Consider the following 22,548-nt stretch of genomic DNA (forward strand, 5'->3'; position numbering starts at 1 on the left):
TGGCTTTCCACTCGTGATCTCCCTCTCCGGGTGGAGTCCAGGAAGCTGGCTCCTCGCTATATAGGCCCCTTTAAAGTGGTGCGTCGGGTGAATCCTATGGCTTACAGGCAGGGCCGCCTCAGGGGGTGTGCGAGCAGTGCGGTCGCACAGGGCCTCGCGGGAAGGGGGGCCTCAAAAAAAAAAAAAAAAAAAAAAAAAAAAAGTTTATTTATTTATTTATTTATTATTATTTTTTTTTTGCGAGGCCCCCCTTCCCGCGAGGCCCTTTTTCATCACAGACCTAAAATCTAGTTTTGCTTATATGCTTATATATTTCACATTAGACACGTTTGTAGAATGTGTCTGACTTGTTCCTGCCTCTGCGGCTCTGCAGACTGCAGTGTTCCGGTTTCTGCGGCTTTGCTGCTCTACAGATTTTAGGATAGTGTTTCCGGGCTCTTCTCGGACACACGAGGTACAGGGATGATCTAATTCAGCGCTATTCAGAGGAGCGAGGCGAGTGGATGTCTTTTCAAAAGCAGCATGGATCAGAAGAAATTACACCGTGGGCCAAGAAAGTCTCCTTCCAACTTTACCATTGGCGCCGCATTGATACTGCGTTATGGTGAGTCAACCTATGATTATATTCCCGCCGTGGACCTATCTCTCTTTCTCTCTCTCTGGAGCCAAACTGGTCGACTAGCTAATATAGTACTACTAGTAGCTAACGGTGTGTGCCTGGTGAGAGCACCTGGCTGTATGTAGCCGCATAGCTTGCTTCTGCGTTAGCTAATGGTTAGCACAAGCATCAAATGAACGTTCCCAGCTGAAGCTAAACAGCTAACTGGCTAACAGTTAGCTCAATCAGCTGTTAGCTAATTAGCTGTTAGCTTGTGCTAACCATTAGCTAACGCAGAAGCAAGCTATGCGGCTACATACAGCCAGGTGCCTGATTGAGCTAACTGTTAGCCAGTTAGCTGTTTAGCGTCAGCTGGGAACGTTCGTTTGATGCTATCAGTTAGCCTTGAGAATAGCAGGGGGTTCTGGCACTCTGACTACAACATCATCTTTGACAGAAGATGTAGTCGGGCCTGCACCATGACAAGGCTCTGGCCATAGCTTATTTGTCCCGACAGCGAGAGGCCTTTCGTCAACGTGGAGACCTGTGTTGCGGCCTTTCGCCCTGCGTTCCTTTTGTGCAGGTAAGATTAATGAAAATGTCATGACATTACCCCACTCTTCCTTCCTTCCCCTCCCGAATGTTTTGTTAATAACAATGTTTTTTTCCAGGCAAAACATATGCTACTTCACAACATTTGGAGATACGACATGTGCTGTGTGTGAATGTCTTGGTCGTTTGTGTAGCTTGGGTAGCGTTGGGCCGTTGGCCAAAGCTGTGTGTGGCCTGGTGTCACAGTACCTGGCTAGCCTATTTAGCTGATGTCGGCCATTGGCTCCTTGCTGCTTTGGTTTCTCTGGTATAGACCCTCTTCTTGTTGGATTTAAGTGTTGATCTTTGTCCTTTTGGATCTCTCATACATGCTCTAGTCTCTCTCTAACACACACACACATGACAAACACACATGTTCTCTCTCTCTCTCTCTCTCTCTCTTTCTAACACACACAGTCTGCCTATGGCGGCCTTTCTCGATGGCTAGGCTGTGCTCAAGGATCTTCAGTCACAGTGCTCAGGTATTCTGCCACTGTGTACTCTCTGTTTAGGGCCAAATAGCATTTCAATTTCTTTCCAATGTGTCTCTCTCTCTCTCTCTCTCTCTCTCTCTCTCTCTCTCTCTTGGATTTAAGTGTTGATCTTTGTCCTTTTGAATCTCTCATACATGCTCTAGTCTCTCTCTAACACACACACACATGACAAACACACATGTTCTCTCTCTCTCTCTCTCTCTTTCTAACACACACAGTCTGCCTATGGCGGCCTTTCTCGATGGCTAGGCTGTGCTCAAGGATCTTCAGTCACAGTGCTCAGGTATTCTGCCACTGTGTACTCTCTGTTTAGGGCCAAATAGCATTTCAATTTCTTTCCAATGTGTCTCTCTCTCTCTCTCTCTCTCTCTCTCTCTCTCTCTCTCTCTCTCTCTCTTGGATTTAAGTGTTGATCTTTGTCCTTTTGAATCTCTCATACATGCTCTAGTCTCTCTCTAACACACACACACATGACAAACACACATGTTCTCTCTCTCTCTCTCTCTTTCTAACACACACAGTCTGCCTATGGCGGCCTTTCTCGATGGCTAGGCTGTGCTCAAGGATCTTCAGTCACAGTGCTCAGGTATTCTGCCACTGTGTACTCTCTGTTTAGGGCATTTCAATTTCTTTCCAATGTGTCTCTCTCTCTCTCTCTCTCTCTGTACACTGTATATTGACTGTAGAACGGGAGCTCTCTCTCGCTCTCTCTTTTGCTATATGTTGACTGTATCATGCCCCGCCTCGGGCAGCGCTATTATTTAAGAATATGTTGACTGTATAAAAAAAAAAAAATATATATATATATATATATATATTTTTTTTTTTTTTTTTTTTTTTTACCTTTTGGGGGGGGGGGGGGGGGGGGGGGGGGGGGGGGGCTCGCGTTAAATCTCGCACAGGGCCTCGCATTTCTCCCAGGCAGCCCTGCTTACAGGCTACGCCTTCCGGCCTCTATGAGGGTCCATCCGACGTTTCATGTGTCCCTGTTGAAGCCATTCCTCTTATCGCCCTTGTCCCCGCCACTCCCTGCAGTTCCTCCGCCCCGCATTATTGACTGTCAGCCTGTCTATACGGTGCGGAGAATCCTGAGTTGTAGGCGGAGGGGTAGTGGGTTTCAGTTCTTGGTGGATTGGGAGGGGTACGGGGTAGAAGAGCGTTCTTGGGTGCCTCAACGGGACATATTAGATCCCAGCCTGATCAATGATTTCCGGCGGCTGCATCCCGAGGCCCCTAGGTTAACGTCAGGTGCCGTTCGTCAGGGGGGGATACTGTAACGTTCGGGAGACTATCCTCCTTGGGATAGTATCCCACTGTCTACCTGGGTCACTCCTGTTGTTATGGGTTCACCTTGTATGTCACCACTGATTGCTGTCATCACTAATTGTCTGTCACACCTGGGTGCTGTCACTTATTGACAGCGTGGAATGTTCAGTATGTTCCTATTTAACGTTTGCTCTATCCTTTGTCCTTTGCTAGAGCTTCACCTAAACCTACGGACAAACCTACAGCTGGACAAGCACAGACATATTGTCTTTCTCCCTGTAATTATATTATACGCTTTTCCCTGTTAATAAACAGTACAGCTGTTTTGGAAGAGTAAACTTTCTCCGTCTCGTTCTTCTTCTCGACAACTTGGAAGTCACTTACCCGTTCGTAACACTGAGGATAGCTTATTTGTCTTGATCCATTCCTAATAATACCATTTAATATATTCCAAACACCTTTAATATTATATTTGTTGTTATCTAATATTCTACTATAATGATCCTTCTTACATCTTCTCATAATATTAGTTAACTTAGTTATTTTTATATTTCTTATATTTATTTTCTGCCTCCTTAGTTCTATGTTTTATAAATTCTCTATAGTGTATTTTTCTTTTTACATGCATTCTGTAATCCCCTTGTGCATGATCCAATGATCCATGGGCTGTCTGAGTGTTTATGTTTACTGCTATATTCTTTTATTGGACAATGTTTATGATATAATAAGTTAAATATAGATAAGAATGTTTCATATGCTTTATCAGTGTCTTCCTCTTTATATACTATCTCCCAATTTTGTAGTAGCAAATCATTTTTGAAAGCGTTCATTGATATTCTGTCCTCACTCGTTTAAATTGTAGTTTATTGTCCTGCTTGTTTTCTGTGTAGTTGTTGTCATAAACTGTAAAAACTGGTAAATGGTCGCTGATGTCATTTATTAGTAAGCCACTCACTGTATTGTTTTCTATAATATTCGTAAATATATTGTCTATCAGAGTGGCACAATGGGATGTGATTCGGCTGGGTCTTGTGATTTTTGGATAAAGGCTCAAACTATATAATGTGTTGAGGAATTCCTCAGTCATTTTATGTTTGTTTGGATTTAAAAGATCAATGTTAAAATCCCCACAGATGAAAATAGCCTTTTGATTATTGTTTATATACATTTCTTCCATCCAGTCCTTGAAAACTTCAATATTTGAACCTGGTGCTCTATATATACAGCTCACAATTATATTTTTCTTTTTTTCTACACATATTTCTATTGTTATACATTCTAATAAATTATCAATCACATTTGTCATTCTTTCTACGATCTTATAATTCAAGTTTTTATCCACATACACAGCCACTCCTCCTCCACTCTTATTTTTTCTGTTCATGTAGTTGAGTTCATATCCGACCATTTCAAAATCCATTCCTTTTTCCTCGTTCATCCAAGTTTCTGAAATGGCAATTATGTTAAATGGTTGTGTAAATATTCCTTAATGCTGTTAAAGTTTGCGTACATGTGCAGACTTCTTGAATTGAAGTGAATTATTTATAGTTTGTTAACTGTCTTAATTGTCTTTACAACAGGGAGTAAAAAAGGTGTCCAATTTAAAACAAATCAACCGGTCATGTGACTGAGTAGCACAGATAAGACAAAACTGTGGAATCACAGCACAACACCTGGGCGTCCAGCTAATACACATAATTTTAACAACCACACAAGTATGATGGAAGAGAGGCAGGACTTAAGTCACTATACCATCATTATTCAATAAAGTATAAGTTGAATGCAATCCAAGCGATACACTAGTGGAGGTCAATAGCACAACTATACAAATATACTCATAATGGAGGACCCTCAAAAAATACCTGTCAAGAAAGCACATAATAACGACAACAATATGCAGAACCTAGAGGATGGTATAATGGTGATATAAAGAGACCTATACAGCATCATGCCATGCACAAACTAAAACTCACAGGGAAGTTGTAAACAGGGTGAAAAGTCAATCTCATCATTAGACCTGGAAAGGAAGTGACCCTGAGGGTGTTTATCCAACAAGTCCCTCATTGAAGGAGACGTTTGAGTCTGTGCCTATAGTAACAGCTTGACTGAGAACATTTCTGTTGTAACACCTCTGTTCAAATGGTAATTACATGGTAATCACATGGAGTCAGGAGCATCAACAGAAAAGGCAGACCAAGCTCAGAACAAGCTTGAAGGACCTTAAGCACAAGCCAGTCATATGAGTGAGTCAGATAGGGTCCAAAGTTCCAATCCAGCAACACTGTGATGTAAGGTGGTAGTTTACCAATAAGCAGTGGCGGCTGGCCCATAGAGGGCGCTCGGGCGCCGCCCCCCCCCCCCCCCCCCTGGTGAAGAGAGAAGGAGAAGAAGAAAATAGTCTTTTTAGATTTTGGACCCCTAAAAATAAACTAAACATAATAATGAATAATAATTACTCATTTTAAGTATGTTTGTGTTTCAAATGCACAATAACATTAATATATCAAATATAAATCATTGATTTGTGCGTGATTCACGACACTCTCTCTCTCCTGATAGAGAGTACCTCCAAAGCTGGGCGCATAGACGTAACGCGCACACTGTGCGCATCACTGCAGCCAATGTATCGTCGCAGCCAATGTAAATAGATCAAGCAAATACATTTCGCCTATCAGGGTCTTCAAATATAATGTCTCGGGGCACGTTTTCTAGCGCTCGAAGCAAGCTCTGCGCCACTATAGGCCTACTCGTCAGTCATCAGACAGAAAATAATGCTTGGAGGAGGAGCCAGTAGTATTTTCATTTCAGATTCAGTGCGTTAGCTTAGCTAGGCTCGTTTAGATGGTTCGGTAATAAGAAGTATATTCTCAGGAGTTGGAGAGATCATCACGAGATACTGTACATTCAGACAGTGTTGGATCTAACAAATGGATTTATATGGACACTTTTTATCATGGAAAGTTCAAGCCTGGACCACAAAGCTTCTCGAAGGGTTAAGGCTATACTCGGTCTTAGCTGGTTTGGTAAGAACAACAACAACAACAACAACAACAACAACAACAACAACAAGCTATATGGGAAAAAAATCTAATCTACGAATTCCAATCTGGCTTCAGAACATCCCACTCCACTGACACATGCCTTCTCTACTTGAACGACCACATCAAACAAGAGGTGGACGCGGGCAAATATTGCGGCATGGTCATGCTGGACCTACAGAAGGCCTTCGACACTGTCAATCACACCATTCTGATTGACAAGCTAAAAGCAATTGGTTTTGATAGTTTATCAGTGAGCTGGATACAATCCTACCTGGAGGGGAGGGAACAGATGGTGGAAGTAAACGGTACACTATCCCCCCCCCTCACAGTGAGCTGTGGTGTTCCACAAGGAAGCATACTAGGACCGCTACTATTCCTAATTTATGCAAATGACATGTCGTCAGCTTGTGACTGCAACTTGTTCCTGTTTGCGGACGACTCAGCCCTGCTGGTCTCTGACAAGAACAAGTTACAGGTTGAAAAAGCCCTCAGCTCGGAACTAGGCAAAATCTGCATATGGCTCGCCGACAACAAACTATCATTACACATGAGCAAAACAGAGTCCATCCTCTTCGGTTCAAATAACAAACTCAGCAAGACCGACGGCTTCTCGGTTACAGTGGGTGACAATATTATCACAAGGAAAGATGAAATTACCTACCTGGGTTCCATCCTAGAGGCTAATCTTTCCTGTGACAAAATGGCATCCAATGTAATAAAAAAAGTCAACCAACGAACGCGTTTCTTGTACCGGATCTCCGCTCTGGTAAACAAGAATACCCTGAGGACTCTAGCAGGAGCACTCATTCAAGGGTACTACGACTATGCTTGCACCTCATGGTACCAAAGCACCTCAAAGGCACTAAAAAACAAATTACAAACATCTCAAAACAAGCTAGTCAGACTACTACTTGACCTGACTCCTAGAACCCACCTCACCCCTGCCCACTTTGACAACCTAGGATGGCTTAGAGTAGACGACAGAGTACAGCAACTTGCAATGGGCCTGGTCTACAAGATACACTACGCGACCAAGGTACCCATGTACATGTCAAAATACTTCCCAAAGGTCAGTGAATACCACGATCACAACACCAGAGGGAGCTCCACAAATCATGTAAAACCCAGATTCGGATCAAACAAGGGACTAAACACGTTTCGCAATTATGCCACATCAATGTGGAACGCCCTGCCTAAAGCTGTAAAGGAATGTGAATCACTACCCACCTTCAAAAACACTCTCAAAAAAGACCTACGTGAGACTGCAATTCGAAACTGGCCCCTACAAATGTCCTAACCTAGTTGTACAGTAAATGACCAAGTAAGGCTTTGTCAATATTCCAATGTACAGTGTAAAATGTGTGTGTGTCCCCTTCCCAACCCCCCCCCCCACCCCCACCTCCAATGTACAGCCCTCACCCAACCCACCCAACCCCACCCCACCCAACCAACCTCCTCCAATGTACAGTTTCTATGCCAAATGTATATACACTCCTATTCTGGACACTTTTGTATCACAAACAGTACTGTATTTGCAAATCTGATATGTCATAAATGTATAGATGTAGCAGTACTGTCTATCTGTATGTCATGTATGTCATATATGTTATGATGAATTGAAAATGGGGGACCCTGATGTAAACAAGTCGAAAGTCTTTCTCTGGTCTGCATCCCCTTAACAATTGTATGTATTGAGCCGTACTGTACTGTACCCATTCTGCAATCTGTTAATAAACTTTTCAATCAATCAATCATGGCTAGCTGGATGCAGTCATGTAAATGCGTATTTTGCTTTCCATCATCATGCCTGCTTTTTCAAACGACGGGACAGATACAACATGCCCATGGACTGTTACTGGAGTAAAGGATATGAAACACTTTTATTATTTTTTTGTGGACAGCTGAATGTCAACTCTTCTGATGGTAAGTCATATTTTTAATTTACGTAAGCCAGCCTTGGCTCTTTTAACAATATGCAAAATATGCTGTACTCATAGTTGATAGATTTGTTCATTGATTCCTGGTAATATTTGATGTCTGTGCCACACTGCTCTCTGTGTCTCTCTCCAAGGGCCGGCTCCCTCCTCACACACATGCAAAATCATGTAGCAGAACATGCAAAATCCTAGTTCACTCTCTCTCTCTGGCAGTTCCTTCCTTTCAGCACACACACACACACACACACACACACACACACACACACACACACACACACACACACACACACACACACACACACACACACACACACACACACACACACACACACACACACAACACACACACACACACCCCCCTCCCCTTTCTAAGAGTGTATAAAGTGACATGTAATAGGACATTCTGCTCTCTTTTGCTCCTGCTCTCTTTTGTCTACTGGTGATGTGCCCGCGCGGGGTGACTCTAATGAATAAAAGCTCCGTTTGAGAAATACTCTGTCTCCCGCTTCGTCTTTCGGCCGACTGGCCCACTGGCAAATCAATTAAGAATTCACGAGGGATAGGAAATCCCTAACAAATGGAGGTTCCAGAGTGAGAATTGATGTGGGTCAGCCGCAACCAAGGACGGAGGAGGAGATGGAGGAGACGGTGCAGAGGATCCAGCAGTCACTACCAGCTGTCTGCAGCGCATCTGAACCAGGGGTGAGATACCAGCAGCCCCTCAGACGTCCGTGACCAGACCACCAGACGACCGGATGACAGGCAGGAGGAGACGAAGGACAGACGGGCCAGGATGAGAGGCGACCGGAGGAGATGGCAGCTGTGCGAGAGGCCGGAGAGGAACACCGCAGCCGGAGACCGCAGATCAATCACCGCTGATCGTCGTCTACGACACGCAGTTCGTCCACGACTAGAACGGGGGAAGCGGCCGCAGGAGAGACGCTGAGCTGAGTTGGAGTGACGGTGGGGCCGGCCGGCGAGAGGTGGAGGGGACAGTCTGAGACACTGGGAAGGCGGCGGACCGGAGGAGGCACGTTTGCCTAGGGGACCGCACCCTGGAACGGGAACCAGCTCAGGAGGAGACCCACGTCCCCTAGAAGACGGGACCAGGGGTGCACTGTAATAGAGGGGGGGTTCCTCTGGGTTAGGTGATGAGTAAGGGGGGTCCGGTGGGGTTACGTGCTATCTTCTGTTAAGTTGCCAGAATTGTGTTTCTCTCTTTCTTCTCTCTCTCTCTCTCCCGCTTTCTCCCCTCCCTCTATCTCTCTCTCTCTGCTCTCCTGATGTTGATTATCCTGTCTGGTATTGGATGTGATGCATGTAATGAGGTGACAATCGACGGACATAGATCAATGAACTGTGTGTTGACGTTTTATTTAACGTCAAAAGGGGGAATTGATAGATTTGTTCATTGATTCCTGGTAATATTTGATGTCTGTGCCACACTGCTCTCTGTGTCTCTCTCCAAGGGCCGGCTCCCTCCTCACACACATGCAAAATCATGTAGCAGAACATGCAAAATCCTAGTTCACTCTCTCTCTCTGGCAGTTCCTTCCTTTCAGCACACACACACACACACACACACACACACACACACACACACACACACACACACACACACACACACACACACACACACACACACACACACACACACACACACACACACACACACACACACACACACACCCCCTCCCCTTTCTAAGAGTGTATAAAGTGACATGTAATAGGACATTCTGCTCTCTTTTGCTCCTGCTCTCTTTTGTCTACTGGTGATGTGCCCGCGCGGGGTGACTCTAATGAATAAAAGCTCCGTTTGAGAAATACTCTGTCTCCCGCTTCGTCTTTCGGCCGACTGGCCCACTGGCAAATCAATTAAGAATTCACGAGGGATAGGAAATCCCTAACAAATGGGGAGGAGAAGGAGACGGAGTGTGACGCTGATATGCCGGAACTCGGAATCTGGAAGTTGAGTGGTTCTTTACGCATTTTTTTATGTATTTCAATCAATGGGTTTTCTCATAAATAAGTCTGGATGCATTGTACTGGTTGTTGAGTAAGCTGTGTGGTGTTCTGTGTGCTTTGATTCTTCCAACAGGCTATCGGGTTGGGGAGAGGCTGAGCGACCATGGACGCGATGGGGAACGGTCAGCTGTCATCCGCTTCATTAGGGACGCTGTGGTCATGCTGAGAACCGTACCGAGGCCCTTCTCCGCCGGTGGTGGGGTGGAAATACAACCCCGACGATGTCACGAGCTGTTGCTCGCTGCTCGCCTGAAAATATAGGGCTGGTGCCGGATTGAGGGGGAGGGGCCGGCAACAGGACTTCGGCCTGAATTCAGTATGATGCAGTGTCCTCTGGGGGTGATGGCTGACTGACGGTGTCGGTCGCCCCTCTCTGCCTGATGGCCTGCGGTGTTTGGACTCTGTGTGGACTCCACACAGCAACTGAATAAATTGAACTGAATTGGACTCCACACAACAACTGAATAAATTGAACTGAATTGGACACAACAACTGAATAAATTAATAATAGATGAGAAAGTATAAATTGATTGAAATTATGCGAAATGTGACTGAACTGAAACTGAACTGTCTTGAGATATGGTTGATATTGTGCAAAAGAAAACTGACCTGGCTGAACTGTCTTACATAGTATTTTAGGCATGTACATTGTATGAAAGCGGTCAAGCATCATTTCCATATTTTACAGGTCCTGGTTAAGGTTATATCAACGTCAGTTTGTTGTTATTTTTTTGTGTTTTCATTCCTTTATGAATATACAGTGAATCTTGATGAGTGTATCCTCGTGTTAGTTGTGGGTTATATTGGGTAATTGTAATTAGTATTTTCACGTGTTTGATCTATGGCCTGCCCATCTACGGCCCTGACGACACTGGACGCTACTGGATGACCACTGGACCATCTAATTGTCACATGTCTCTGCTATTCCATGCGCCTCTGGGCCCCCGTATAGTTAAGCTTCACGCTTCTATGATATACACGCCCTCTTGGATTAAGTGCAGGTCTGATGTATTGATGGCAGTATTGGTGGTCATCCGATGTGTAGGTATATGTCAAAGCGATGTACTCTATTTGTTCCTGACCTTGGCCTAGGGAGGGGATTAGGCACCCCGAACCTCTAGGCCAAAACAGGCGGCAGTGGGCTCGCAAGAGTCTGGGCGCACGTTAAACAGGAACTATAGTGCTGGGGAGTGACTGAAGGCCCCCGTGTGTAACGAGGTATGAATTAACATACCACTGTGGTACCGTCTAGTCGGCCCAGGAAACGTCGCACGTAAGTTGGTGTGGGCACTGGGTGGTACGTGGGCGACAGTCCACACCTAGGAGCAGGGCGGTGCACCGGAGGGGGCACAGCGCCTGCCGTGAACAGGCAAGGCTGGCGAAAACGGTCAATATTTCCATGCCCAGAGCAAGCGGGGTGGGGACAAGACCGTCGGTTTCTAAACTGAGTGGCTGATAGGTACTACGGACAGTCAGCCGCTTGGGGTCCTGACTTGATGACGGACTATGAGGTCGCTATCGACTGGGTCGCCAGCCGGTTGGGAGAGCGTTATGACCCTGTTTATAGTCACAGAAACGTGGGATGTGACCGTGAGTGACTGGACAACAGTGGCATAAATGCACCTGGCTCAATGTACAGTCAGGCCACAGTAACCTTACTAGCCGATACAGGGTTAGTAGGCGAGCTGTGCTTCTGTGATCAGTGTTTTTGAAAAGAAAATGCTGGGAAGCAGAGGGATGGGGGTGTCAATTCAGAGGAATCTGAATTGTCTCTCCTAAGATTGGAAAGGGACCCAGCCTTAAACTGCACCTGAAGGTAAAATAAGGGGACTTCTTCTGTTCATGTGAGGAGACCTTGGCCTGGAAGTGGAGGCCTGTATCCTTGGTTGGGTGAGAAGGGGTCCAGTGTAGGCGGCGATGCGGCCCTGTAGGGCCGGTTTCCCCACACGTGGCATCTCCTGATCCTGGCGGGGAGAGGTGCATCTAAGTAGGGCAAGCAGTGCGTCCGAACGGGAGGAGGGTACTCTTAACTGGAAGGAGGTTAAAAGGGTCAAAGTGTTTTGACAGGTCCATGCTTAGTGTATGTCTTGGTGATTGATGGTTGTGTCATATTGTTGGGTGCACAATGAATTGTTGTGTTGACATATGGATTTATATGTCAAAAGGGGGATTGATAGTTTTAATTCATTGATCTGTTGTCAATATCTGTACACTGACGTCAGATGTCTCTGTGTAGACACAGGCCGCCCCAAAAGAAACGGTCTCTGTGTAAACAGATGGGCCCCCTTTGAAACAGTCTAGACACAGGTGCATGATGATATCAGGAGCATGCACAAGCCTACACACACACCAGCACACACACTTTAACACACTCTGCGGACACATCACGCAGACACTAATGAGCACACATAGAAAGAGATACACACCCCCCCCCCTTTTTTTGTTCGAGAGCGTAGAAAGTGCCAGTGAAACATGCAAACTCATGTCTCTCACTTTAACACACACACAAGCGCACATCACTTAGACATCAATGCATAACACACCAAGAGACATACACAATACCATTCTGATAAGATCTTGTGTCCTCAAGATGTGACATGACGGCTATCAATCACCAGGGTAGAAAAGAGGTTGGCCTATGTACCATACTGTATAAAATATGTGGCTGTCTGTGGTCAAGTATCATTCTGCGGGTGTATTCGAGCAGATGGTCCGGATTGAAGAGCTGTCCTTCCTGTGTTCTCTGTGTACTTGAGATAAAAACCTTGGCGGCACCAGACTTCAGACTCAACTTGTCTCACTGCTTCATTCAATAAAAGAACTATAAGGGTATTTCCTATTGAAGTTATTCATATACAGTATACTAGGTCTGATCTGCTTGGGATTCCACCTGAGATTAATGCTGTGTGAGAGAGAGCAAGAGAGAGAGAGAGATCATCGATCTCCTCTCTCTACCTTTCTCTCCCTCCAACGCAGTGAACTCTCCGTAGTATGATCATGATCATTACATTATGATCGACTGAAAAAAAAATAGCTTTACAATTTACATACTGTAGCTGTCCCTTTGTTCATTAATGTTACCTAAATGTAGAACAACTCACCAAAAGTGACTATTGCACAATTTATTTGACAACACAATCTACGAAGGGGGTGGGAGATCCCCCCCCCCCCCCCGAAGGGGGTGGGAGAGCCCCCTCCGCCTACCACCTGCGCCATTCCGACGGTACGTAGTACCGGCCGCCACTGCCAATAAGAGCTTTGTAAACAAACACATACCAATGATTATTGCACCTCTCTACAAGAGAAGACCAACCAACCGTATCATATAGGAGACAGTGGTGAGTGACATACCTGTGACCAGTAATTCATCTGAGGGCAAAGTAATAGACTGAGTCAAGAGTGGAAGGAGCAGCATGTCTTATTACACAACCATAGTCCAAAACAGAAAACTGCCTCAAAGGAAAGCTGGTTCTGCTTCTGTACAAGCCAAGTTTCTGCCACAGCTTGCTGGCAAGGTTTTCTATATGGTATTTAAATGTAAATTTCTCATTGAGCCAAGATATTTATACTCAGTCACTCACTCAATGCTTGAACCACTCACAGTGGATATATGCAAACCACTAAACTCAATATTTCTGGCTCTAGTAAACAGCATGAACTTTGTTTTACTTGCATTAAGCACTAATGCTTCTTGGAGTTTCCTGCTTGAAGGAAAACTGCAAATCGATGTGTGAAAATGTCCTTGCTGATTCTCAGGTCCCGAAAGTTTATCTTTGTGTGACTGAATTCTAAACTGAGTTTGATGTTAGGTTTGGTGGTATTGACTTGAGGTACTGACGAAAGTCAATGAGCTGTTGTTCAGACCCTGAGAAGAGGTCATCAATATATCTCCCGTACCACTGGATGTTGTCTCTGAAAGGGTTGGTCTGACTGTATACAGTACATACAGTACCGATCATGAATTGGCACTGAGGTGAGTGGCAGCGTTTCATAGCAGCTCCCACCTCCCTCTACTTTTTACCCCCTATTTACTCCTTTTTACTTATTTTTTGTGATTCTACTTTCTATTAACTCATTCCCTGCCAACAACGATTTTATACGTGTTTGTCCGCCAATAATCAACCTTTATTTTATTTATTCTCAAAATTACAATTGAGGTCACCCTCATTTTCAATGTAGTCAAGACTTTACAGACATTTCCAATGCACACATTTCTACAATATAACAATAATAAATATGAATAGCTATCTACATAGTACTCTCAGTCCAGAGTGCATCACAGCAATTAGTATAAACACATTTAAAAGAAAAAAGAAAATAAAAATAAAAATGAACATGGGCATAAAATCAGCACACAAATTGACTAAATAAAAAATTGCATAAACTTCAGACATAAGAATAGGTATAAAAGACAATAAAAGTAGTGTAATGTAGACGTGCAGATTTAAGAATAGGCATAAAATAAGTACAATAGTATAATGTCGCTCGAAGGCATGTGAACCCCCCCGGAACAGTCAGTCCCCCGAACACCTCACACATCAATCCCCTACCACATCCCCATCCAAGACACATGGCAGACATTTCTAGTAACCTGGATCGACGGCTATACCCGATCGCATTGAATAGGTTTCGGGACACCCGATTCATTATGCTGTGGTGGGTTATGTCGTGAGCCAAATGGACATACGATCTACCAGATGGCAATCAAATAATTGGAATATTCTTCTTGGATCCCACCGGCCACAGGTAAGAGCAATTTAATGTCAATTTCAGCTTGATTGTGCCTTGTTTTCATAGCCATCGCCCTGATCAGCGTATGGGGTTATACTAACGAATGCCGTTATTGACAATCAATTAATCAGAAACGAGATGAATCAGGGATCTAGGTGAAAAACTAACAAGCGAAAACAGGATGAGAAAAACAGCCGAATTAATTGAAGTCTATGAGAAAACTGAGTTTTTCTTTTGTACACAGTTTACCAAAATCACTCCTAAACACTCATTTCTGAATGCATCTTTATGAAATTTGGACATGTACTACATAAGGCTTCAAGTTATGGATCGTCTTTAAGCCATACCACCTTCTGGGGAAATACTACTTCTGGAATACGAACTACTACAGAAAAACTTGAGTAACAACTTTTACTACAACTCAAGTTCAGATCTATGTTACTAAAAGTGAATTCTCTTTCAGAATCAGAAACTTCAGAATGTCATCCTTCAAAAGAGACCAGGCTCATGCATGTGCTATAAGTATAAAGTATGTTGTTTTGGTTTGCAAAAAAAGTATGCAGTCCTCAAAAACGAAAACTAAAATGGCCACTTTTGGGGGCGCAGGTTAAGCGGGTTTAATATAATACACGTATCGGGCTATTACTAGCCTCGCAGGAATTACCCTAAACCGCTCTAAAACCATACTTATATTCACCACGGTATAAAACGGAAATGTATGGATGGAAAATTATTTCTTTTCCACATCTTGAACGATAGACACTCTATGTCAAATGGGCCATAGTATTGCATCCATAGCTATATTATAGAATTTAGTTATAGCCCTGCAAACAAGGTGACCGACCCCATTGGTTTAATGCGTGGCAGCACATAGCCATATCCCGTTCCCAGCGTGGCAGAGAAAGAGTTAACTAGGTGTCTAAGTGACTGTACATTGCTTTTACGCCAAGTTAATGCAAATTGTTAACAACTTCTGTGAAGTTAGCTGAGTTAGGCAAGTTAGGTCGAGTCTAGCTGAACAACGGACAATGGACAACAACAACACCGGCGGGCTTGTGTACTCGTGTGAGGCGCTCCTCTGCTTTTGAGACAGAATTGCAGCGCCACAGAGGAATCTACCAGACGACATAAGGATACGCAGACAGGGAAAAACAGCTGGCACGATCGTGAGATTTAAGCCTTACCTGCCCTCTGTCGTTATGGGGAACGTGCGATCGCTGGCCAACAAGACGGACAAGCTCTCAGCCCTGGTGAACAACCAACGTGAGTACAAGGAGGCTAGTCTACTGTGCTTTACATAATCCTGGCTGAATGATAACATCCCTGACAGTATAATCGAACAAGAGAGCTTTATGGTGGTGCGCGCCGACAGGGGTAAACAAAGTGACAAGAGGCGAGGCGGAGGGCTTGTTGTCTTTGTTAACTCCAGCCGGTGCCACCCTGAGCACATCACCGTTAAAGAACGCATCTGTTGGGGCGCCGGGGTGGTGTGGTGCAACACGCCCGTCCCGGGTTCGACTGCCGGACCCGGTGACCTTTGCAGAGTGTCTTCCCTGTATGTCTCCCATACTTCCTCTCTCTCTCTCTCTCTCTCTCTCTCTCTCTCTCTCTCTCTCTCTCTCTCTCTCTCTCTCTCTCTACCGGATTGCCCAGTAGCAAAAACCAATAAAAATCTACAAAAATAAAATAAAAAAATAACGCATCTGTTTCCCCGACATAGAACTATTGGCACTGAGTATGTGACCATACTTACCGCGAGAGCTAACACATGTGCTGGCTCTGATTGTTTACATTCCATCTCCAAAACATCAAAAAATAACAATTCCGCCATCTTTCCTCGACAGCCTGCAACTGCAACCTCCGAAACGTCCACCACGCCCCCCACCTCGCACCCAAACTACTGGTATCAATTTGTTCCAATACCAAACCATGCTGTTCCTGTTCTCACTACTATCAGACTCAAGAAGAAATGCCTGACACGTACTGTAACACTTAGCAACCTCAGACCCACCATCGCTCAGCCAAGGCCGGCCACACCCCCCATCACAAAATCACTGACAATGGCCCTTCTGAATGTTAGATCGTTGAGCAACAAATATTTCTTAATCAATGATCTGATAACTGAAAAGAATTTGTAATGCATGTTCCTAGTCGAGACCTGGCTAAATTACATTACTGGTGCGACAACACTGATAGAAGCCTGCCCTCCAAATTATAAGTATTATCAATCGGTCAGACAAAATAGAAAAGGGGGAGGGCTTGCCGCTATTTTATCTACATCGTTTGTATGTAATGACATTGACATGGGTGAATTTACATCATTTGAATATCTTGCTATTGAGCTCAAAGCTGAACTGTCTTTGCTCATCATCACATTGTACCGGCCACCAAAATACTCATCAATATTTCTGCAGGAATTCTCAGAGCTAATCTCAGTCGGTATCATTAGATGTGAAAGATTAATCATACATGGAGATCTGAATATTCATATAAATAAGAAGAACGACCCCAAGGCTATTGAGCTTACCAACCTACTGGACAGCTTTGAGCTAATACAACATGTAAAAACGTAATATCTCGTGTATCACGCTTGAGCGCCAAAAACGTAATATCTAATTTTTTAGATCCTTTAAACTTTTTCCTTTGATCCCTGTTCGAAACACTCGGCCGGAGCTCCCTGGGTCTCCCTGGCACATCTGCCTACGTTGGAATTGCAATGGCGATCGAATCTCGCCAGGTGGCAGTATCGCCTACCTTTTGAACTGGGATAGTTTACTGTGGGGAGTGTCTGTCCTGATTCCTGTCTGTCCTGATTCCCTCTGAGGGGGAGGAGTTCTTGCAGAGCAATCGCTTGGAGATTTTATCGCCTCAAACCTATCATTTCCTGTATACACGAGTATACACATATACACGAGTAATCGCGATCACGATGGGATCACTGGGATTATTCTTTTTGGATTACCTTCTGGCTAAGGTAAAGTCTATTATTTTCTTTTTCTTTTTTTTCTCTCTTTTTCCCCACAATCCCCACTTCTTTTCACCTGGCAGCGCGGACTCTCACTGGGGGTGTGTAACGTGTGGAGGACACTACCTCCCCCAGGATCCGACCTCGCTGTGCAGGCGCCCCAACCGATCTGTAGGAGTCGCTGTTTTACAATGACCAGGACCCACCCTCGCCGGGTTTCCCACCCTCTAACACTGCCAATTGTGTTAGTATGGACGGTCGGCCAACCCGGAAGCACCACAGCTGGATTCGATCCCACTGTCTCTGTGGTGGTGGGCAGACACTTAGACCGCTGCGCTACCCGGCCGCCCGGTAAGGTCTATTCTATGTCTATTTTACCGAACCTAAAACATGTTTTTGTACCGATCACAGTGTCGTATTTTACCGGACCTAAAACATGCTTTTGGTAACGATTGCAGTTTTCGAGTTAAAACGACCCCCCCCCCCCTTGATGATTTTGTGGAGACACATATGTCTATGGTATATACCTTTGATTTGGAAGTATTTGGGGTTTCAGGCGAGCAACCCGAACGATTTGGGCATAATGCATATAACGCGTCATATCTCGCTATCTATGAAAAAAGACTATTCTGGAAAGGGCCGATGTTTAGCATGGAATAGCTCACAAACTACAGTATGTAGAGATTAACTGGTTAGTCAGTCTTGGACTATAAACAATGCCTGTGTTATGATCTGGTGAGGTGTGGAGCGTGGGGAGGGTTGACCCAAACGCAGGACAGAGGCGAGTAGAGAGACGAGGCAAGAGTTGACGGAGTGAGGGACAATAATTCTTTACTTGCGTAGCAAACAGAGGAACGTTACAAGTCACGGAGGCACAAAGTAAACAGCGACTCAGCCAAGCTGGCTCGGGGAAAAACATGACGCAGACTACAAATTAAACCTGACTAGAAAACAGACTGGGACTCGAAAAGAAAGGAGAGCGACAAAAACAGGGAACACTAGAGTAAACTTACTATCACAGGAAACAAAGGGCAATTCCACGAACGGCAGGAATAGCAACAGGGTAAACGACAGGAAAACGGGAACAGGGTACAGAGCAAACAGGACACGGGAGCTTCACGGATGACAGGCAAGGTACACGGGGTAAACACGGGAGACTGGGTAGAGAGCATAAGGAACAGGAAGTACAGGCAAACGGCCACCGGATGGCAGCAGAGAACAACTGTTCATGAGCAGGGGACAGTTCATGAGCAGAGGGCAGTTTATGAGCGGATGGGAGTTCATGAGTGGACTTTGGATGGAGGCGAGGAACAGATTGTCACAGCCTGTCAAATTAGCCATACTATTGTCTCCATAGCTATAATAAAGAACACACAATGGGTCCGCAAACATCGCAAAAATGGTCAATAACGCTGGCGCCATTGAATAAGGATGGTAAAAGAGCGTGGCGGTCAATGAGTTAAAGGTATCAAAAAAAAAGTCAAGTGACTAAATCTCCCCATGGTTAAATAATAGCAGTGTTGGTCAGACAAAGAGCTGCTGAACGAAAATGGAGGAAAACCAAGCTCACAGTCCACTGCGATATATATAAGGAAGCCATGACTGCCTATAACAAAAGAAATGGAAAGGACTATTTTTCTAAGATTATCACAGAGAATGTTGGAAAGTCTAGAATATTATTCTCAGCCATCGACCAGCTACTCAACACTGCCCCCATCTGCATCAAAATGTGAAGAACGCACGGTTTTGTTTACAATATATTAGTTATTTTTATTGAAGTTTGGCAAAAATACCAGAATACTTTGGATATTCTATTTCGTTTTTGATGGTTTGTTGCAGTAAGATGGCAAATATCTCGTTATACTATATATAGACTATTATGTGTATGAATTTCCCTGCTGTCAATATGCATTTGGTGGAAAAGATGTAATAGAAAATGTATCACTTTCTTTATAAATCCACAAGCCTGTGATGCAGCATGACATTAAGACAAGGAAAGATTCTTAATAGCATTTATTGATAGATATAGGATATTGCCCTAAGATGTTGCAACTTGGATAACTAAATGAAGTAGAATGTGTTGTTGCAATCTATTCTTAAAAAAGTGTGTAAAATATAAGTGAAGTGTGAATTACATAGAAAGTTAGTTGTTTACAATGGTTGCTGTAGACAGTACATGCCACGCTGAAAATGCTGTTCTCCGTCACAAAACGTCCTATTCGATTAGAGAGCTTGGGGCAGAGTTTCAGATAATACATTGTAATACTGTAATCATTGATGCAAAAAGTGGAGGATAGTTTAAAAATAATTATAACTTTTTTGCACACAAGCTACAAGGTTTAATAGAAGAGTAATTTACGTATTAAAATATGATATAAAAGTTAAGAATAGGTACAGTTTATCAATATTACAGGATATATGTTTTGAGGATGTGGTGTGTGTGTCTGACTGTGGAAGAATGCAGTGGGTTATGTATATATATGAGGAAATTCCGTTTTTCACCACAAGGTGGTAGCAAATCACTTTTAATCCATTACAATACAATACAATTTAATAAGTTAAATATGCTGCCTATGCTATAAAGCAAATGCATCCTGATTGATCACATTGCAAATTTAGTACACAAATATCAGATATATACATACGCAGTATCAGGTTAAAACTCACAGCTAACACATTGATGTTGGGAGAGATTCGAGTGTTAAAATGGGGGAGGAACGGGGAGGGTGGGTGGGTAATTGGGGGAGGGAGGGAGGAACAGGGGACATAACTGCAGAAGATCGAACTATTCAAGAATTAGAATTAACAGGAATTATACTACAAGAAGGGGCAGGGATAAAAAGTGAAATGATTTTTTTTCTTTTATTGTTTCTCTTCTCCAGCCGCATCTATGCAAAATAATTTGTCTATATATCTATTTAAATGTAATGCAGATATGTTTGTTGTCAACCTCCATGTCTGGGAAGGGGTGGGAATGATGGGAAAGAAGGGAAAAAAGAAAAAAGATGGAAAATGTATAATATGTAAAACTGAAATGTTCAACTGATGTTTCTTCCTGAAATAAAGAAAGTTTTCAAAATGGGGAAGGAAGTGAGGCCATATGCAGTAGTCTGACCAGTTGTTTTATACTTCAGAAAATACATTTAAATTAGAGAACTATGATTGAAGTGTGAATATGTATGTAAGTGTTGAATGTATATTTGATTGTTTTTATTGATATTTTTACTGTATCAAAAGTGGCATTAGCTCCTTAGAACTATGTAGATTGTTGCTTATAAAGACATTCCCTTGCTGTTAAATACACACGTTTGGAAAATATTAAATGAAAGTGCACTTCAGCTCATAAAGACCGCTACTACAATTTAACAGAAATTAGGGAAAAGATTGTTGGCAATGTCTGCCATAGGGTAGGATATTGGACTAGTAGGAGGGACTGTTGGGATTTAGTGAGGTAAAATGTTTGCTTTTATGAAAATCATGTTTTTAGAAGGGTGTTTGAATTCCATAGCTTCAACAAAGACTTAGATTGGTTTATATTATATGGTTAGAAGTGTTTTTAAGGTCCAGTCTCAGAGTTTAGGGGTGGGGCGAAGAAGGATTTGTGAGTGGTTACTAAGCTTATATGTTAAGTAAGGTGATAACGGAAGAATGGGGCAACTTGCATAATAGGAAGACTGACTGCGGGAGGTGTGACCTGTTGAGGATGCAGGCGCTAGAAAATAATACTGATGTGTTCTGTTTAGATTCAATAAGTGAATAATGAAGGAAGAAATGATTCTGTGAGTGCAATTGATTAATGCTTTAATGAGAGACAATGGTTTATACCAGTGTGCTTTTTTTTGAAAATGATATATTATGGGAGTGTTTTGAATATATTTAAAGCCCAACATCCAGGTTAAACCCTACTGATCAATTATGGGTAGTTTACATCATTGGTATATAATTTCATTATTTATTTTTTTCCATTTGACACCGGAAATGCCACTCCGAAAGAGTTAAAAAGGTCCATGCACGAATAACATGCACGCGCGAATAAAAAAAGCTTATCAAACGCCGACGTCACAACAGGTGCATATTAATGAGCCGAATCTAAAAGCTTATCAGACGCTAGCACGGCCGTGACGTCACTTCAGGAAACGTATGCCTTATGCCCGTCCGGGTCATAGTACTACTCGATATATGGCGCTGGCTAACGTTAGCATTATGTCTACTGTCGTGAACCATTTGAGATCGGGGCATGTAGAGGAGTTTGGGGAACGAGGAAAATCATGTGCAGGTCCTCTTCTCAGACCTGTGTGGCAAAGCACTGCACACGCATCATGCAAGCTACACGTCGCTGCATGTTGATCAATGGTGGCCCATTCAGTGCATCACAGTGGGCTACTATTGTGCTAACAACGTGCCGCGGCATCCGGCTTGTCGGCCGGCATGAGTGCTCGATTTGGGGTGGTTCTCTCCTCTTTGTGTGCCCCCGTTCTCGCGGGTGTCCTGCCGGGGAGCTTGTGGACGCGACAACAGCGGCGGCCGTAGGGTGTTTGAGCCTGTAGCGTTAGTTAGCTCATAGCTATCGTGTACCACTAGCGTTACGGCGGGTTCGAGCACCCTACGGCTGCCGCCGTTGTCGCGTCCATGGTCTCCCCGGCAGGGTACCCGTGGGGACGGGGGTGTACAGAGAGGAGAGAACCATTTTGTGTCCGGTATACACGAGTATACACATATACACGAGTAATCGCGATCACGATCACGATGGGATCACTGGGATTATTCTTTTTGGATTACCTTCTGGCTAAGGTAAAGTCTATTATTTTCTTTTTCTTTTTTTTCTCTCTTTTTCCCCACAATCCCCATTTCTTTTCACCTGGCAGCGCGGACTCTCACTGGGGGTGTGTAACGTGTGGAG

This window comes from Notolepis coatsorum (assembly GCF_963971535.1).
Source record: "Notolepis coatsorum genome assembly, chromosome: 9".
NCBI lineage: Eukaryota > Metazoa > Chordata > Actinopteri > Aulopiformes > Paralepididae > Notolepis > Notolepis coatsorum.